Source organism: Pleurodeles waltl, chromosome 10 (assembly GCF_031143425.1).
Source record: "Pleurodeles waltl isolate 20211129_DDA chromosome 10, aPleWal1.hap1.20221129, whole genome shotgun sequence".
Lineage (NCBI taxonomy): Eukaryota > Metazoa > Chordata > Amphibia > Caudata > Salamandridae > Pleurodeles > Pleurodeles waltl.
In genome coordinates this window covers 452,142,846-452,159,698 of record NC_090449.1, presented here as the reverse complement: position 1 = coordinate 452,159,698, position 16,853 = coordinate 452,142,846, and the positions used below count along the sequence as shown (strand labels likewise).

Sequence of the window (16,853 nt, the reverse complement as noted above, 5' to 3'; positions counted from 1 at the left end):
TATGGGCTATGCCTGAGTGGAGTGGGGTGGATAAAAGATGGGGGGGGGGGGGATTGAGGATTGCATGAAACGACGATGAATGCATGTGCCACATGGCAAGGGTAGGGATGGGGGCCAATGACTGTGACGGTGCAGTTGGTAATAAAGTTTCTCTTTCCCTGTACAATTCATGTAGGTCAGAGCCCACCAGAAAAAAGATATTTGGCGTGCCATCGCCAAGGACGTCCGGACCCTGGGGGTCTACCACAGACGGAGCACCCACTGCCGGAAAAGATGGGAGGACATTCGCCGCTGGAGCAAGAAGACGGCGGAGGCTCAGCTGGGGATGGCCTCCCAACATGGGAGGGGTGCCCATCGCACCATGACCCCCCCTGATGTTCAGGGTCCTGGCGGTGGCGTACCCGGAGTTGGATGGGCGCTTGAGGGTATCACAGCAGCCACAAGTGGGTGAGTACACTCTCATCCTGCTGATTTTGCGCGCAGTGGAAGTGTCTGGGTGGGGGAGGTGGGCTGAGGGTTTCCCTAGGCCAGGGCGAGTTTAGTAGGCAAGGTCCCTCCGTAAGGCAGGCCATGTGGCACCCCACCCCACCTCTGTAGAGTGCCAAGTACACCTAGTCATGCCCCTGTGTCATCCATGTGTGCAGATGTCATCCATAGCCTTGTAGCCCATGTCCCAGGGATTGAACAGTGGAGCCCAAGAGCACGGCGTAGTGCAGGGGGCTTCTATGTCTGTCATGTCCGTCAACTGTAGCAGTAATGCATGCACTCAACATGTCTTTCTTCTGTCGTTCCCCCCCCTTTTTGTGGTCTGCCTGTTCTTGTGTGCATTAGCATCATCAGGCGGAGGAGCAGTGGCACTGGAGCACGAGGGAGCTGCATCCCACATGGCCCTGGAGGGCAACACTACAGACTCGGAGTTCACCAGTGGGACGGAGGGCGAGGGGAGCTCCACGGCGGGGACAGGAGCTGACACCAGCAACACGGACTCGTCCTCTGATGGGAGCTCCCTTGTGGTGGCGGCAACATCTGTGACCCCCGCATCTACAGGTACAGCCGCCACCCCCCCTACCAGCACCGCCCTCCCAGCAGCCCCTCAGCCTTTGCCCCGTGCCTGCTCACCCAGGAGGGTGGGCATCACCTTCGCCCCAGGCACCACAGGCCCTGCCCCAGTCACCCCTGCTGCCCTCAGTGAGGAGGCCATTGACCTCCTCAGGCCCCTCACTGTTGGGCAGTCTACCATTTTGAATGCCATCCAGGGTGTAGAAAGGCAGTTGCAACAAACAAATGCATTCCTGGAGGGCATTCATTCTGGTCAGGCGGCCTTCAGCGAGCTTTTCAGACTCTGGCCTCAGCACTGATAGCAGCCATTGTCCCCTTTTCTAGCCTCCCCCCTCCAACTTCCTCCACCCAGACCCAATCCCCTGTACCCCAGCCTGTCCCAAGCACACCCTCAGACCATCATGCACACACGTCAACACACAAGGGAAGCTCAGGCAAACATAAGCACCACAAATCCCACAGGCACTCACGCAAGCATCGCACACATGCAGACACACCAACATCCACTGCCTCCACTGTGTCCCCCTCCTCCTCGTCTCCCTCCTCCCTCCCAGTCTCATCTACACTCACACCTGCATGCACTACATCTACAGCCACTACTGCCATTACCAGCACACACACCACCACATCCCTCTCACGTGCAGTCACCACCCCCACTACAATTCACACGTCCCCTGTGTCCTCTCACAGTGTCTGTGACTCCACCTCCCAAGATACACAATGCAGGCACACACCCACCCAACAGCCATCCACCTCATGACAGCCTCCAGCGCATGCACCTTCACCCAAAGTCACCAAACGAACACCTCCTACAACCACCTCTTCCTCCACTCCCAAACCCCCTCCAGCTACCCGCCCCAGTGTTCCCAAAAAACGTTTCCTGTCCAACCTTGACCACTTTCCCACACCTCCCCCGTCCGTCTACTAGGGCCCGACTCTCCAGGTCCCAACCAACACCTCAGCCACAACATCTCCGGGACCAGTGGTGCCTGTAGTCACCAAAATCTGGAGTGCACTGGCCACCAGGGAAGCCAGTGTGGCACGGAGCCACAGCACGGACAGTCCCCCACCTGTCAAGCATCAAAAGTTGGCCAGTGCCCGGCAGGAAAGGGGGAAGACTCCAGCCACCAAAGCCGCTCCCAGGGTTCCCGGTGGGAGTGTGGAGTCAGCTGCGACACCTTCCAAGGTGGGAAGGGCCACAAGAAACCCGGCAAGTCTGGGAAGAGCAGCACGGCGGTGAAGACCGCCATCATCCCCGCTGCCCAGGAGGCCACCGCCAGCATCAGCCCTGCTGCCCAAGAGGCCACCGCCATCATCCCCGCTGCCCAGGAGGCCACTGCCATCATCCCCGCTGCCCAAGAGGCCACCGCCAGCACTTGCCCTGCTGCCGAAGAGGCCACTGCCATCATCCCCGCTGCCCAGGAGGCCACCGCCAGCACCTGCCCTGCTGCCCTGCTGCCCAAGAGGCCACCGCCATCCTCCCCGCTGCCTAGGAGGCCACCGCCAGCACCTGCCCTGCTCCCCAGGAGGCCACCGCCATCATCCCCGCTGCCCAGGAGGCCACCGCCAGCACAAGCCCCGGTGAGCTAGAGAGGACTGCCATCACAAGCCCCGCTGGGCTAGAGAGGACCGCCAGCACAAGCCCCGCAGGGCTAGAGAGGACCGCCAGCACAAGCCCCGCTGGGCTAGAGAGGACCACCAGCACAAGCCCCGCTGGGCTAGAGAGGACTGCCAGCAAAAGCCGCGCTGGGCTAGAGAGGACCGCCAGCAGCTGAGTCACTGCAAAGGAGCCCGCCGCCTCAAGCACCGCTGAACAGGGCACCCCCGCCTCAAGCACCACTGAACAGGGCACCGCCGCCTCAAGCACTGCTGAACAGGGCACCGCCGCTACAAGCACTGCTGAACAGGGCACCGCCACCTCAAGCACCACTGAACAGGGCACCGCCGCTTCAAGCACCGCTGAACAAGGCACCGCCGCTACAAGCACCGCTGAACAGGGCACCGCCGCCTCAAGCACCGCTGAACAGGGCACCGCCGCTACAAGCACCGCTGAACAGGGCACCGCCGCCACAAGCACAGCTGGCCCATGAGCGGCAAGGGCACAGACGCTACTGAGTCCCTCACAAGCAGGATGAAGCACTCTGGGCACAGAGCCCCCTCCAGAACCAGTGGAGACTGTCATCCACTACCTCTGTCCATAGCTTGATGAAGCACTCTGGGCACAGAGCCCCCTCCAGAACCAGTGGAGACTGTCATCCACTACCTCTGTCCTTAGCAGGATGAAGCACTCTGGGCACCAGGCCCCCTCCCGAACCAGTGGAGACTGTCATCCACTACCTCTGTCCTTAGCAGGATGAAGCACTCTAGGCACAGAGCCCCCTCCAGAACCAGTGGAGACTATCATCCACTAACTATGTCCTTAGCAGGATGAAGCACTCTGGGCACCATGCCCCCTCCCGAACCAGTGGAGACTGTCATCCACTACCTCTGTCCTTAGCAGGATGAAGCACTCTGGGCACCATGCCGCCTCCAGAACCAGTAGAGACTGTTATCCACTTGAGGGACTGTGGCTTTGCACTCCCCAGGATTGAACAGTGGGCAACCCACCCACTGTATAGACTGTGGCTTTGCACTCCCCAGGATTGAACAGTGGGCAACCCACCCACTGTATAGACTTGAGAGACTGTGGCTTTGCACTCCCCAGGATGGAACAGTGGGCAACCAACCCACTGTATAGACTTGAGAGACTGTGGCTTTGCACTCCCCAGAATTGAACAGTGGGCATGTGGCCCTCTCGTGGATTTGGCGTTGTGCACTCAACCGGCTGATGTGCCCCCCCCCCCCCTTTCCCTCCTCTTGAGGTGCCTGTTTTCTTGCTCTCTGATGCCCCTGAAGTGTTCTCTCCGTCATGGTCGGGGATCCTGTGTGGATCTCGCCCATACCATGTGGGCCCAGTGTTCCACAGACTTCATTGGAGCCCTACCTGGACTACTAAGTTTGGTGTATATTTTGTTTATGGTGTATATATATATTTTTGCATACTTGATTTTAATATATTACAATGATTAAACTCATTTCCTTTTGTTTTTGCATTCTTCCGAGGGGGGTTGGGGGGTGTAAATGTAATGTATCATGCTGTATTGGTGTGTGTTGTCGTGGGTGAGGGTGGGGGTGGGGGTGTTGAGTGTTGCGTGTGTGTATCCCTGTTTTTTCCCTCCCCCCTCCCCTGAGTCGCAGGTGCAGTACTCACCGTTGTCTTCACCGCCGGCATTCGTGCTCCTGGTTGAGGAGCAAGAAGATAAGGGCTGGCAGGATGTGCAGCTCTGGTTCCATTGCGCCCAGATTCCTCGTGGGGTGTGTAGAGGTGAGCGTTTTCCCTTCGAGATCCTGTTTCCGCCTTGTTTTTGTCCACGGTGAATCCACCCCGGAAAAGGTGGCGGATTGGTAGGTTGTGATACTGTGGGTGGTACTTTGTCTTCCGCCTGTCTGTTGGCGGTGACCGCCAAGCTGTTTGTCTGTACCGCCGTGGCGGTCGGAGTGTTAAAGTGGCTGTCTTTGTTGCCAGTTTCCGCCATGGTCGTAATTCCAATTTTTTTAACGCCGGCCTGTTGGCGGTCTTAGCGCCGCTTTAACACCGTCCGCCAGGGTTGTAATGACCACCATTGTATGCTAGCAGATCACCTCCACCATTGAAATATCTATCCCAATGGCAAATGACTTATAGATTTGTCCACTCTCTGCATCAGTACGTGACGTGCTGGATACCCCTTTGACGCTGGAGGAGGTCCTGGCTTGCATCACTGCCTTCCCTTCTGGCAAAACCTGAATCCCAAATAGAATCCCAGTCAAATTCTATAAATGTTTCTACTCCCTAGTATATCCACACCTGCTGCAAATGTATGAAGAGATTGGCTGCACAGACTCCCTGCCGCCGGACTCAATGACTGCCACAATAATTACCCTACGCAAGCACAGTAACCCCCTGATCTCCGTATTTCATATCAACCGATATCCCGAATGTTGAAGTCAAATTCCTTGCTAAGGTCCTTGCTACTGGACTCTCAGGAATGATAAAATCCCTGGTACATGCAGACCAATAGAGTTTCATGTCTGGCTGGGGCACACACCACTGAATCCACAGACTGCAAATTGTTCTATCACAACTGGACCACTGCATTCCCCAGCAGCTCTGCTTCTAATCGAGGAACGGGGAACACGGAGAAGCCAGCTACGTCCCTGGAGGGTGTGGCTATACCAGGTACGTGACTGGTTGAGCGGTCAACTCACAAAGTTGATAGGGGAAGGTAGGGAGGGACCGGGGAGGAATAAGGGTGGTGGGAAATCAACCCATAAACTTGGTGCACAAAACTGTGACAACCCCAACCATTCCCACACGGGTCAATAAAAGGGAAGGATACCCTGGGCACTTTCATTTGTATGATATGTATAAGCATGGTGATAAAAACAATTACACAACGATTTAGGTTTTTTCCACCCTATTTTCCTCTGGCACACTGGGCGGCACATTGGGCAGCACTACCCTGTATAAATAGCTATACCTCACAGGGGAAGTCCCACATTACCACATCCCTAAATGCACGTCAATAACAGTAAAAGAAGAAAAAAAAACACTTAGTTGAAACACTTACCTGACAACGGCTTGTTGTTCTTATATCTCCCCTTCTCTCGCTGGCTACCTGGGGCGGAACGGCGGAGAAATCCTGACAACTTAAGGAAAGAAAACGAAACTGTCACACCGAGGGAAAAGAAGAGAAGGACTATAATTACAGACTGATATTACAAACACCAGTAACTATGTAGGAATGTCTTTGGAATACAAACAAAGACCAGTTTGAATAGACATACTGGCTCACTCTCAAAGTAAATCCCTATAGGGAATGCCTTGCGCCAAGGATGTGTTCTGGCCCCATTATTATTTGCTATATTTCTGTCATATTTATCAGGCTTGTTAAAGGGGGCTAAAGGCCTATACACAAAAATGGATGGGGTTCATATCTCCTGCTACCTTTACGCGGATGACCTTGTGATAGTTGATATGACTGAGCTAGGGCTACAAAGAAAATTAGATGTGTTTAATTCTTACTGTCAAAGGAAAAATGGTAGTAAATATGGATAAAATGAAAATAATGGCAATAGGAAAAAAGAAGAGTGTATTTACCTACTTTTTGGGAGGAGAAAAAGTAGAAAAGCTTAACAAATATAAATATTTAGGCATGTGGTTTGACTCTGAATTAAGTTGGAAAGAACATATTGAAGCTCTAAAGAACAAAGCTTTAACATGGTATGAGGGTTAAAACAGTTTAGCGGGAAATGTGGGGACTGTCCCTCCGCCCTGTTGTGTCTCCTTTTAATGCTGTGGTACGCCCTAAATTTCAATATGGGGTAGAAGTCCTAACACTCTCTGGGAAGTCAAGTTGGGAGACAGAAGAAAGTAAATGTGTAAAACGCATGATATCGCTGCCTCCCTCAGCTATGATTCAAGCTATATGGGCAGAATGTCAACTGATGGCATGGACTTACCAGGGGAGGCAGGCTGTGTTGAAATTTTGTTTGAGCCTGGCCTGAGAGATGAGGGAATTTCTAAGATTGCAAGACTGTGTAAAGTAGAAATGAAGACAAGTGAGTAACACTCGTCAGCACAAGTGAGAGGACGGTTAGAAAATATTTGTGTCCTCTTAGGCTTGTCCTGAAATTAGTGGCGCGGAGGACAAATACTGAAGCAGGAGCTGCGTACAATGGTAAATAAAAGGGCAAGAGAAGCAGGTCTAGAGTACCTGGAGAGAAACATTTCCACCCAGTTTATGGTAGGTGAGTGGAGGAATGCTGAAAATTTCTCCTATATAGAGGCCCTACCTAGCCCAAGGCCAAGAGATGCAGTGTTAAAATTCAGAGTCGGGTTAAAACCTGGCTATATGCACCCTAAAGCAAAAGCCATAATTAAGGATGATCAGGGTCTATGTACATGTGGCCTACAACAAAAATGTAGTGCCCAACATATTTTATTGGATTGCTTTTGGTTTTTAGAAGTGCATAAGAAGATTTTAAAACACATTTTTAAGGAATATAATATTATACATCGGGATCAAGTGCTTAAGCTACTAGTAGATACAAGATTTTTTTAATGTAGCATGTGCGCTAGGTAGATTTTTAAATGAAATGCAAGGGGTTTTAGCGGGGCTAATAAGGCTCCAGCAAAAAGCAGTATGTGAAGCTCTGAATAAGAGATGATATTCCCTTAGATAAACAAAGAGTTTACAAATTAACTGCTTTTAAAATTATATTGAATGATTGTAATATCGGACATCTGTCTTATTATAATATGTAGGTTAAAGCAAAAGCGCCACCATTTTACCTAGGTTTGGACCACATGCAAGTTATAAGAACCCTGGTTTTAATAGAAATATAATTGGATTAAGTGGCTATGCACAATGCACTTTGTAAAATTAGGAGGAAAATGAAACTCGTATTCGGGGTTAGGAAGTTGTATCAATCCACGTTAGGAAGGCATTGCAAATATGAAATGTGATGAATTAAGAACATTGTGTGGGGATACATCATGTAATAGATTATTTCTATGAACTATTGTATAGTCTATCTATGTTTTATACTTTTAAGGTTTTAAGCCAAATAAAGAATGTATTCATATTAAATAGACATACTCAGTTTGGACAATTTTGTAGGGATAAAGAAGCCCTGAAAACCTCCTTTGACTCCAACCCTATGACAGTGGTGTCAGATGTGGGATCATAAACACATGTATTCCACATAGGGAAGGGAACCATGGAGGTAAAACCAACACTCACTGACATGATCGCACAATTAGCCAAAGGTCAACATCTTATCATTGATGAGGCGTAGGGAACTTAAGCCTATCACTGAGCACCTCCGTGCTAACTCTGCGCCTTATACCTAGGGTCACCCATTTCGTCTCATGTTCCGATGGGGGGGGGGACCAGATGAGGCATGTGAAGTCACTGTCAGAGGCACGCTGGATCCTGAATTTGGAGGAGGTGGAGCCGGGTTCTGGGCCACCGGAGGAGGGCCTTGCAGAGAAACGGCCAAGGTGAGGAAAGAGAGATAAGAAGCGGAAGCAGCCACGACCGTCATCGTCAGAACGTGCGCTGAAGAGACAATCTGTGTTGAGTAGTCTGGCGGCGGGGACCAGTTCCTAGATGTGGGGTGTCCCTGGAGTAGTTGCGGGGGTGCGGCGCCGCTTTCAGAGCAAGCAGTGAAGATGCTGGAGCTTAGCCTGGGCGTCGGGTGTAGGGACGTAGTGAGACAGCCTTGGGAGGTGTTGTCGACCCCTGTCTGGAACTTACCTCTTTTTGGACTTCTGATAGAGGACTTGTCTGTGTTTGATGTGCACCTGTTGTGCTTTTTGGTCTTGTTATTTTGTGCTCCCCCTAGAAGCCTTATCTGTTGTTGTCATACCCCTTCTTCCCCGGAGAGTTCGCTTCTTCAGGGGCCGTCCCCGGCTGCTGCCCCCTGGGAAGGATAACGCCCAGGGTTATACTTACATAACTACCCATGTCATTAAAATGTCTAAGTCTTAACGTCAGGGGCCTTAATACTCCAACGAAGAGGTTGGCGATCCTCTCTGCTCTCGAGAGATCTCAGAGCCACATCTGTCTGCTGCAGGAGACGCATTTGTTGGCCGCAGACACATATCGTACGCGCTCCAGATGGTTTCCCCGGCAGTTTTGGTCCTCCGCCCCAACAAAGCATGCGGGGTTGGCGATCTTGCTATCAAAAGCTTTTTCCGGGGAGGTAGTCGCCAAGATACACGAGGTTAAGGGGAGGTTTTTGGCCCTTAGACTGCGCGTAGAATAATTCCACTTTACAGTTGCTACGTTATATGCCCCCAATGCACAGCAAGAAGCATTCATGAGGCAGGCTATATCCCTGATGCTTACTACTCCGGACAGAGCTATCCTTATAGGCGGGGACTTCAATTTGGTCATGGATAGTGAGCTAGACCGATCTGGACACCGCTACGGGCAGACCGGTGCCCTGACACCTGTGGGGAGACAGTGGTTGACTGACTGTGACCTTGACGACGTATGGCGGAGGGCGCATCCAACCCTCCGTGACTACTCGTTTTATTCGGCGTCGGCCAAGACTTATACACACATAGACTTTTTTTTTACCTCCTCGGAGTTTAGTTCCCGAGTCAGGGAGACCTCGATTGAGCCTAAGGCTCTGACAGATCATGCCCCCATAACCTTGGTGGTCTGCATTGAAGCGGAGCAAGCCTGGGTCCCGGGGTGGCGCTTCCGGGACACAATGCTGCAGTCCCGGTTGGAGAAGGAAGCGTTGCGGCGAGTGATCCTGGATTACCTCAGACACAATGATAATGGGGAGACTAGCTTAGCGACGCTTTGGGAGGCGTTGAAAGCAGTCGTATGTGGGGAGGTGATCTCACTTTCGGCCAAAGAAAATAAAACTAGAAGAGAGCTGAGAGCGGTGTTAGAGCAGAAAGTGTCAGCATTAGAACCCTCCCACAAACTCACTGGCGCCCCTAGAATTTGGAGGGAATTGGAGAAGGAGCGTCATCAGTAGAAGAGACTGGATTGGGACTGAGCGGAGTATGCAGTAGTCCGGCTCAAACATAAATTCTATGTAGGGGGAAACCAATGTGGGAAACGTATGGCTCACAAGTTGAGGGCTCAGCACTCTGCCAATGCTGTCAAGATGGTGCGCTCACCCGACCTGGGTGAAGCGCGAACTGATCGGCAAATCGCTGCGGTTTTTGCGGATTTTTATAAAGAGTTGTATGCGGCAGATTCGATATCCAGCGCAGACCCTTCCTCGTATCTTGCGGATTGTCGGGTTGTGCCGCTACATGAACAAGATGCGGAGTGTCTCGACCAACCCATATGGGTAGAGGAAGTGAACTCGGCGATCTCCCGTCTTAAGGTCGGGAAGTCTCCTGGCCCAGACAGCTTCACGGCGCTCTTTTATAAGACTTTCTGTCCAGAGTTGGCTCCAGTCCTTTCGTGGCTCTTCAACTCCTTCCTCACGACGAGGGCCCTCACTCCCAGCCATGCTGGAGGCCACTATCACGGTCATCCACAAGCCTGGGAAGAATCCGGAGGACTGCGGCTCATATAGACCCATGTCACTCCTAAATATAGATGCCAAGTTATTCACCGGCATCCTGACTCAACGTCTTAACCCTTTTATGCCGGGACTTATTGACCCGGACCAGGCGGGCTTCATACCCCATAGACAGTGTGGAGACAACACGAAGCGGCTCTTGCACATAATAGACAAAACAAACAGGTCCCGTAGGGAGGCGCTCCGCCTCTCCATAGATGCGGAAAAGGCGTTTGGTAGGGTGCACTGGCCCTATCTCTTCCGGGTGTTGGAGCGCTTTGGGGTTGGACCAGCGCTCCTGACCTGGATTAAACGTATATATCAGGAGCCCAAGGCGGCGGTCCGCGTCAATGGGATTCTGTTGTTGCCGTTTCCGATACGGCGGGGAACGCAGCAGGGATGTCCGCTTTCCCCGCTTTTGTTTGCTGTGTACATGGAACCTCTAGAGCAGCATCTACGTGATGACCCCCGTATTATCAGGGTTGAATTTGGGGGAGATCATCATCAAATTAGTCTATATGCGGATGATGTGATTCTTACTTTGCCAGAACCCATGGTCTTGTTACCTGCGCTTATGGATGCCCTTAATACTTTTGGCAGGGTCTCAGGTTTAAAGTGAACACACAGAAGTCACAAGTCCTAAATTTGTCAGTCCTTCCGGAGCATGAGGAGGCCCTCCGGTGTAGATATCCCTTCATATGGACAGCGACACATGTCCCGTACTTAGGTATAGCGTTGGCCACGTCTAAGACGGTTAGTGTGAATGACGCCTCCCTTTCTAGGGAGATTTTGAAGGACCTAGGACACTGGGGTAAACAAAAGCTGTCTACGGTTAAGATGACGGTCTTGCCGCGCATACTTTATGTGTTTCAGACGCTTCCTCTGGCGCCACCGCCTCATACTATTGCAATGCTTCAAACGGCGATTCTGAAGTTTATATGGGATGGGAGGCCAGCGCGGATTCTGCGCCGCACATTGTGTCGCTCTAAGGATGAGGGAGGATTGGCGGTCCCTTGCCTACTGAGATATTACCAGGCAGCTCAGTTCTGCTTTATGCTGGAGTGGAGCCATCCGCTTACGGAAAAGCACTGGTGCTTTATGGACCAGGCGGTGGCTGGGTCTCACATATGGAAGGAACCTTGGCTCCGACGTAGACATAGAGCGTAGGGGCTATATTCATCCCCGATCACTGGTGCGACCCTCCGGGTATCGGATGCAGTGGCGGTCAGAAATGGGTTGACGACCTTCCCCTCTCCCTTGTCGCCGATTTGTGAGAATCCGGATTTCGTCCCAGGTTTGCAGTCGGAGGGCTTTCATCGTTGGTATTAAGGAGGTTGCAGAAGAGTGGGGAGTTTATTTGATGTGGAGGGAATAATCCCTTTTGATCAGATGAGGGAGGATTACGGACTCACGGAGGCCGACAGGCTGACATATTATCAGGTTCGACATTGGGCCCTCCAGCCGGCGGTCAGGCCCTTGGTAGATAGAGCGCTCACGCCTTTTGAGAAATGGCTCATGATGAAGAAAGATGATAAACGGGTGATATTGAAATTGTATAGACTCCTGCAGGGAGTAGCACTTCCATCGAAAACTACGGGACAGAAGAGATGGGAGGAAGAGCTGGAGCGGGGGTTGAAAGAGGAGGAATGGGAGAGTGTCCACTATAGAGCACACCACACAGCGCACAACACGTTGGGGCAGAAACAGCCTATAAGCTGGCAACACATTGGTATTATACGCCGGCTAGGGTGCATGCATGGGACCCATCTAGATCGAGGCTCTGCTGGAGGGGATGTGGCAACACGGGCACACTAGTACATCTGCTGTGGCACTGTCCCAAGTTAAATAGATTTTGGAAGGGCATCCTTGAAGATATGGACAGAGTATTTCATACAGAGATACCTAGACTTCCGGCATATGTTATACTGGGTTTACCCAACCCCTACACCTACCATCTTCGCTCGTTGAGGGGCCGACAGATGGCCCTTGCCCTTAATGCAGCGCATCAGACGATCTTGGCTCTGTGGGATTCGGATAGGGTCCCCACTTACACCTCCTGGCTCCACAAGCTCTGGTTCATCCTTGCGATGGAGAAACTAACATTGGCTTCTGAGCAGAGGGCAGAAGAAGCCTCAGCGCTTTGGGGACCCTTCATTCAGATTCTTTCCAAGGAATTTAACGAATTGACCTGCTCTGCCTATCTAAGGGTTCTGAAGCTACTGGAGGTGTCCGAGGGTGGGGGGCCGATGGGCAGCACGGGAGGGTGATGGGGTTGGAGAACCTCCTGGCGAGAGCGCGGGCGGGGGGCGACGGGTTAGAGAGGCATTGCTGAAGGTAGAATGGGGGAGCACTTTTAGTTATTCAGTTTTTGTTTCCTTGCTTTCCAGTTCTCTACTGACTGGTTTCCTGGTCACTGGCAACGTGGGCGCCAGCACCAATGGTTTGGGTTGAGGGGGACAACAACTTTTGATTGCCTTGTCATTGCCTTGTCATTCGGCCTCCTGCCTAGTTCGTCCTTTGCTATGCATGACAGAGGTACTGGCCTGTATTCATTGCTGCCGGCCGTTATGTTTGCAGGCACAGTGTTTTGTATGTGGTTGTTTATGCCTTTTATATACCAATAAACAGATTTGATCCATAATACAAGTCAAGACCCCCATCTCCTCCCCCACAACTAACAACATGGGAGGAGCAAGTCTTGGCAATTCTGCATCCTGAGGGCCTCGCAGGAATAGCAGGAGGACTGGACTCTGGTAAGGCAAATCTTTACTACTTCATCCCCCACCCTAACTGCATGCCAACACATACCCCACCCTTACCCTCACACCCATCACCCCAACAACCCACAGATACCCCACCAACACAACCCACACATCCCCAAAACAAGCCCTGCATGTAACACCAATGGACGGACACCCATCACCAAAGCATGTCCAGTACAGATACCCACACAGAACCCAAACCAACTATCAAAGAAGGACCAAGCCAAGAATGCAAGCACTGGAGTAGAGGGTCACTCACCCATTACACATGATGGCACACACAGATGCAATAAATATAATGTTACACCCCTACAGGACCCCTAGCCAACATCACCGGACAGGAGGTGCCGGACATATCCAGTCCCCCCCACAGAAGAGACCCACAGTGATGACAGCAGCTCTGCACACCTGGATCAAGATGAAAAGACGGCCCATCAGGGACCTCGGGACAGTAGGTTCCCCTGACACAGTCACAAGCCACCACAGAGCCTCCCCCCTGGGGAAACACCAGCACAGCACCCACCCAGCGGGCCCATCCCTGTGTCCCCAGGACAGGTCAATCAGCAGTGTGTCCACCACTACAGGGACCAGGCAACCCCACTAACACAGGACGATCAGGGACCTGGGGGCAATGGCAGTGGGCACAAGGTTCAGGGGACAGAGGCACAGGACAACAGGGCAGCTGGGAAGACTGCTGTGCGACAGGGGGAGGACAGGCCCAGGGAACCCACTCTCCACGAGGCCCTCTCCAACATCATGGAAGCTTACCATCATTCCCAGGAGACTATGGCAACGGTACTGGCCAAGTTTCAGGTGACCCAGCAGCTGCAGGAGGAACACTACCTTGGGATCAGGGAGGACTTGAAGTCCATTAACAACACCCTGGTCACCATTGCAGGGGTGCTGCAAGACCTTGTCAACACCAGGAGGGACACAGTGGCACAGCAAGGGGCCCCTGACACTAGCCTGAACGATGTACAGCCCTCCACCTCCGCTGCCACAGGAACATGACACCAGCACCCCACCCCCTGCAGATGGAGACCCACCCAGCAAACGGTCCCTGAGATCCAAGAACAAGACAGAGAACATTGCCAAGACCCCACCAGGAAATGAGACCCCCCTGAATGTCACCATTCTGTCCCACTTTGTCACCCTGTCCATCCTTCAACTGCCATTGCTCCACTTCCTATGCCGCTTTGGACAATGCACCTGTGAAACATATAGACTGGACTCTGCCATGGACATTCCTCCACCATCCCCCCAGCCCATTTTACAACTCCCTCCACTTATTAGCACAGAAATAAACACACTTCAATTACAAAACAATCTGGAGTCAGTCTGTGATTTCACAAATGTGTAATTGCAATAACCATGGAATATAGCAATGTCAATTTACTTGTGCACATACCAATGTAACACAGCTGTAGGCCAGGAGGAAACATAGCAGAGGGCACAGAGTGGGACCCACATCTGTGAAATGGAAAGGCAAAATGACAAGCCAGGGTCCATACAGTGAGTGAAAATGACAGACTCATGCTAGCTCAAACAATAGTGTGAGATGTGGGAGGCAGTGACATCTTCTTACCTGTGCCTCATTGGAAGTATTGCATGATTATGTTGTTTCGGATGTCGATATCCTTTTCTTATGCCTCCTCTTCTTCACTGTCCACAGGCTCCACAGCTGCCACAAGACCACCAGCTGGCCCATCCTCCTGCAGAAAAGACACCTGCCGTCGCAAAACCAGGTTGTGCAGCATACAGCAGGCCACAATGATCTGGCACACCTTCTTTGGTGAGTAGTATAAGGAACCACCTGTCATATGAAGGCACCGGAATCTGGCCTTCAGGAGGCCGAAGGTGCGTTCAATCACCCTCCTAGTTCGCCCATGTGCCTCATGGTAGCGTTCCTCTGCCCTTGTCCTGGGATTCCTCACTGGGGTCAGTAGCCATGACAGGTTGGGGTAACCAGAGTCACCTGCAAATATCGAGGGATAACTGTTAGACACACACTAACCCGCAGGGACAACCCCAGACCCAGACACCTATTCACACTGTATTGGGTCCTTGGCCTCACCTATTAGCCAGACACGGTGCCTCTGGAGTTGCCCCATCATATAAGGGATGCTGCTATTCCTCAAAGTGTAAGCGTGATGCACAGAGTCAGGAAACTTGGCATTCACATGGGAGATGTACTGGTCTGCCAAACACACCATCTGCACATTCATAGAATGGTAGCTCTTCCGGTTTCTGTACACCTGTTCACTCCGGCGTGGGGGTACTAATGCCACATATGTCCCATCAATGGCACCAATGATGTTGGGGATATGTCCCAGGGCATAGAAGTCACCTTCCACTGTGGGCAAATCCTCCACCTGAGGGAACACAATGTAGCTGCGCATGTGTTTCAGCATGGTCGACAACACTCTGGACAACACGTTAGAGAACATTGTCTGGGACATCCCTGATGCAATGGCCACTGTTGTTTGAAAGGAACCACTTGCCAGGAAATGGAGTACTGACAGGACCTGCACTAGAGGAGGTATCCTTGTGGGATGGCGGATAGCTGACATCAGGTCTGGCTCCAACTGGTCACACAGTTCCTGGATTGTTGCACAATCAAGTCTGTATGTGACTATGATGTGTCTCTCTTCCATTGTTGACAGGTCCACCAGGGGTCTGTACACCGGAGGATGCAGCCATCTCATCACCTGCCCCAGCAGACGTGCCCTGTGGAGGAGAACAGCGAGCAGAGAGTCAGCCAACACTGAGCTATCACAAAATGTTATTTGCTGAAAATGTATTAATCCGCAATGTGCCTGTAACTGTGTGTATTCCAGGCCTAGATAGGTGTGACGCAGTTATTAATAATGCTTTGTGGCCCCCTGAAATGGCGGCTGCCTGACCTGTAAAGTGGAACAAGGGGATATGAGGTAAATGCACTGGCGTTGTACACCGTTGCGGAGGGCGGTCGAAGACCGAGGCGCAATTCATCATTGGTTAACAGTGGGCCCTATGGGTCATAGGAGCCAATGACGATGTACGCTGGTGGTGACGGTACGCACCGCCGTGGACGTGACCGCCATTTTCTGTCTGTTCACTCACTTGATACCTTCAACAAGAGAGGATCTACACTGCAAGTGCTGCTGTGACCTGTGCCTGGAAGCGACGATGGCTACAGTGTATGGGGACTTCGGAGGAGTTGGAGAAACTAGTGGATGGGGTCCTCCCCCAGTACACGCAACTGTGCGGTCCTCCAGACAAACAGGTGAGTACACTGTAAGCATGCTGAATGGGCAATGCCTGCTTTGAGCGGTGTGGCTGGAAGTAACATGGGGGGGTGGCTGAGGCATACATGTGCGAATACTGAGTGTATCTGCGTCATGGCATGGGTGGGAACTGGGGGGCAATGAGTATGACGGTCCGGCTGAGTGACTAATGTCCTTTCCCCATGTACCATTCCTCTAGGTCAGCGCCCACCAGAAGAAAGCTATTTGGCGTGCCACTGCCAAGGACGTCCGAAATCTGGGGGTCTACCAAAGACGGGGCACCCACTGGCGTGAAAGATGGGAGGACCTGCGCCGCTGGAGCAAGAAGACAGCGGAGGCCCAGCTGGGGATGGCCTCCCAAAGTGGAAGGGGTGCCAGTTGCACCATGACCCCCCTGATGTTCAGGATCCTGGCGGTGGCCTATACGGAGTTGGATGGGCGCTTGAGGGCATCACAGCAGCCACAAGGGGTGAGTACACTCTCCTTCAGCTTTCTCTGCGAGCATTACGAGGTGTCTGGGCGGGGGAGGTGGGCAGTGGGTTCCCCTAGGCCAGGGCGCTCTTGGTAGGCAAGGTCCCTTGTGAGGCAGGCTATGTGGCACCCCAACCCCACTAGTGGTAGGAGCCATCTACACATAGTCAGGCTCCTG

At 52.3% G+C, this 16,853-nt stretch overlaps 1 protein-coding gene across 2 annotated transcripts in view; it reads right to left on the bottom strand.

The window, feature by feature from the left end:
• SLC4A2 (solute carrier family 4 member 2) overlaps window positions 1-16,853 on the bottom strand; it is a 2,186,615-nt gene that overhangs the window by 2,037,633 nt on the left and 132,129 nt on the right. For both annotated transcript variants that reach the window (XM_069210734.1, XM_069210733.1), the window contains exon 5: window positions 5,709-5,787. The gene's annotated coding sequence lies outside the window, so the exon portion shown is untranslated. The remainder of the gene's footprint in view (window positions 1-5,708; window positions 5,788-16,853) is intronic.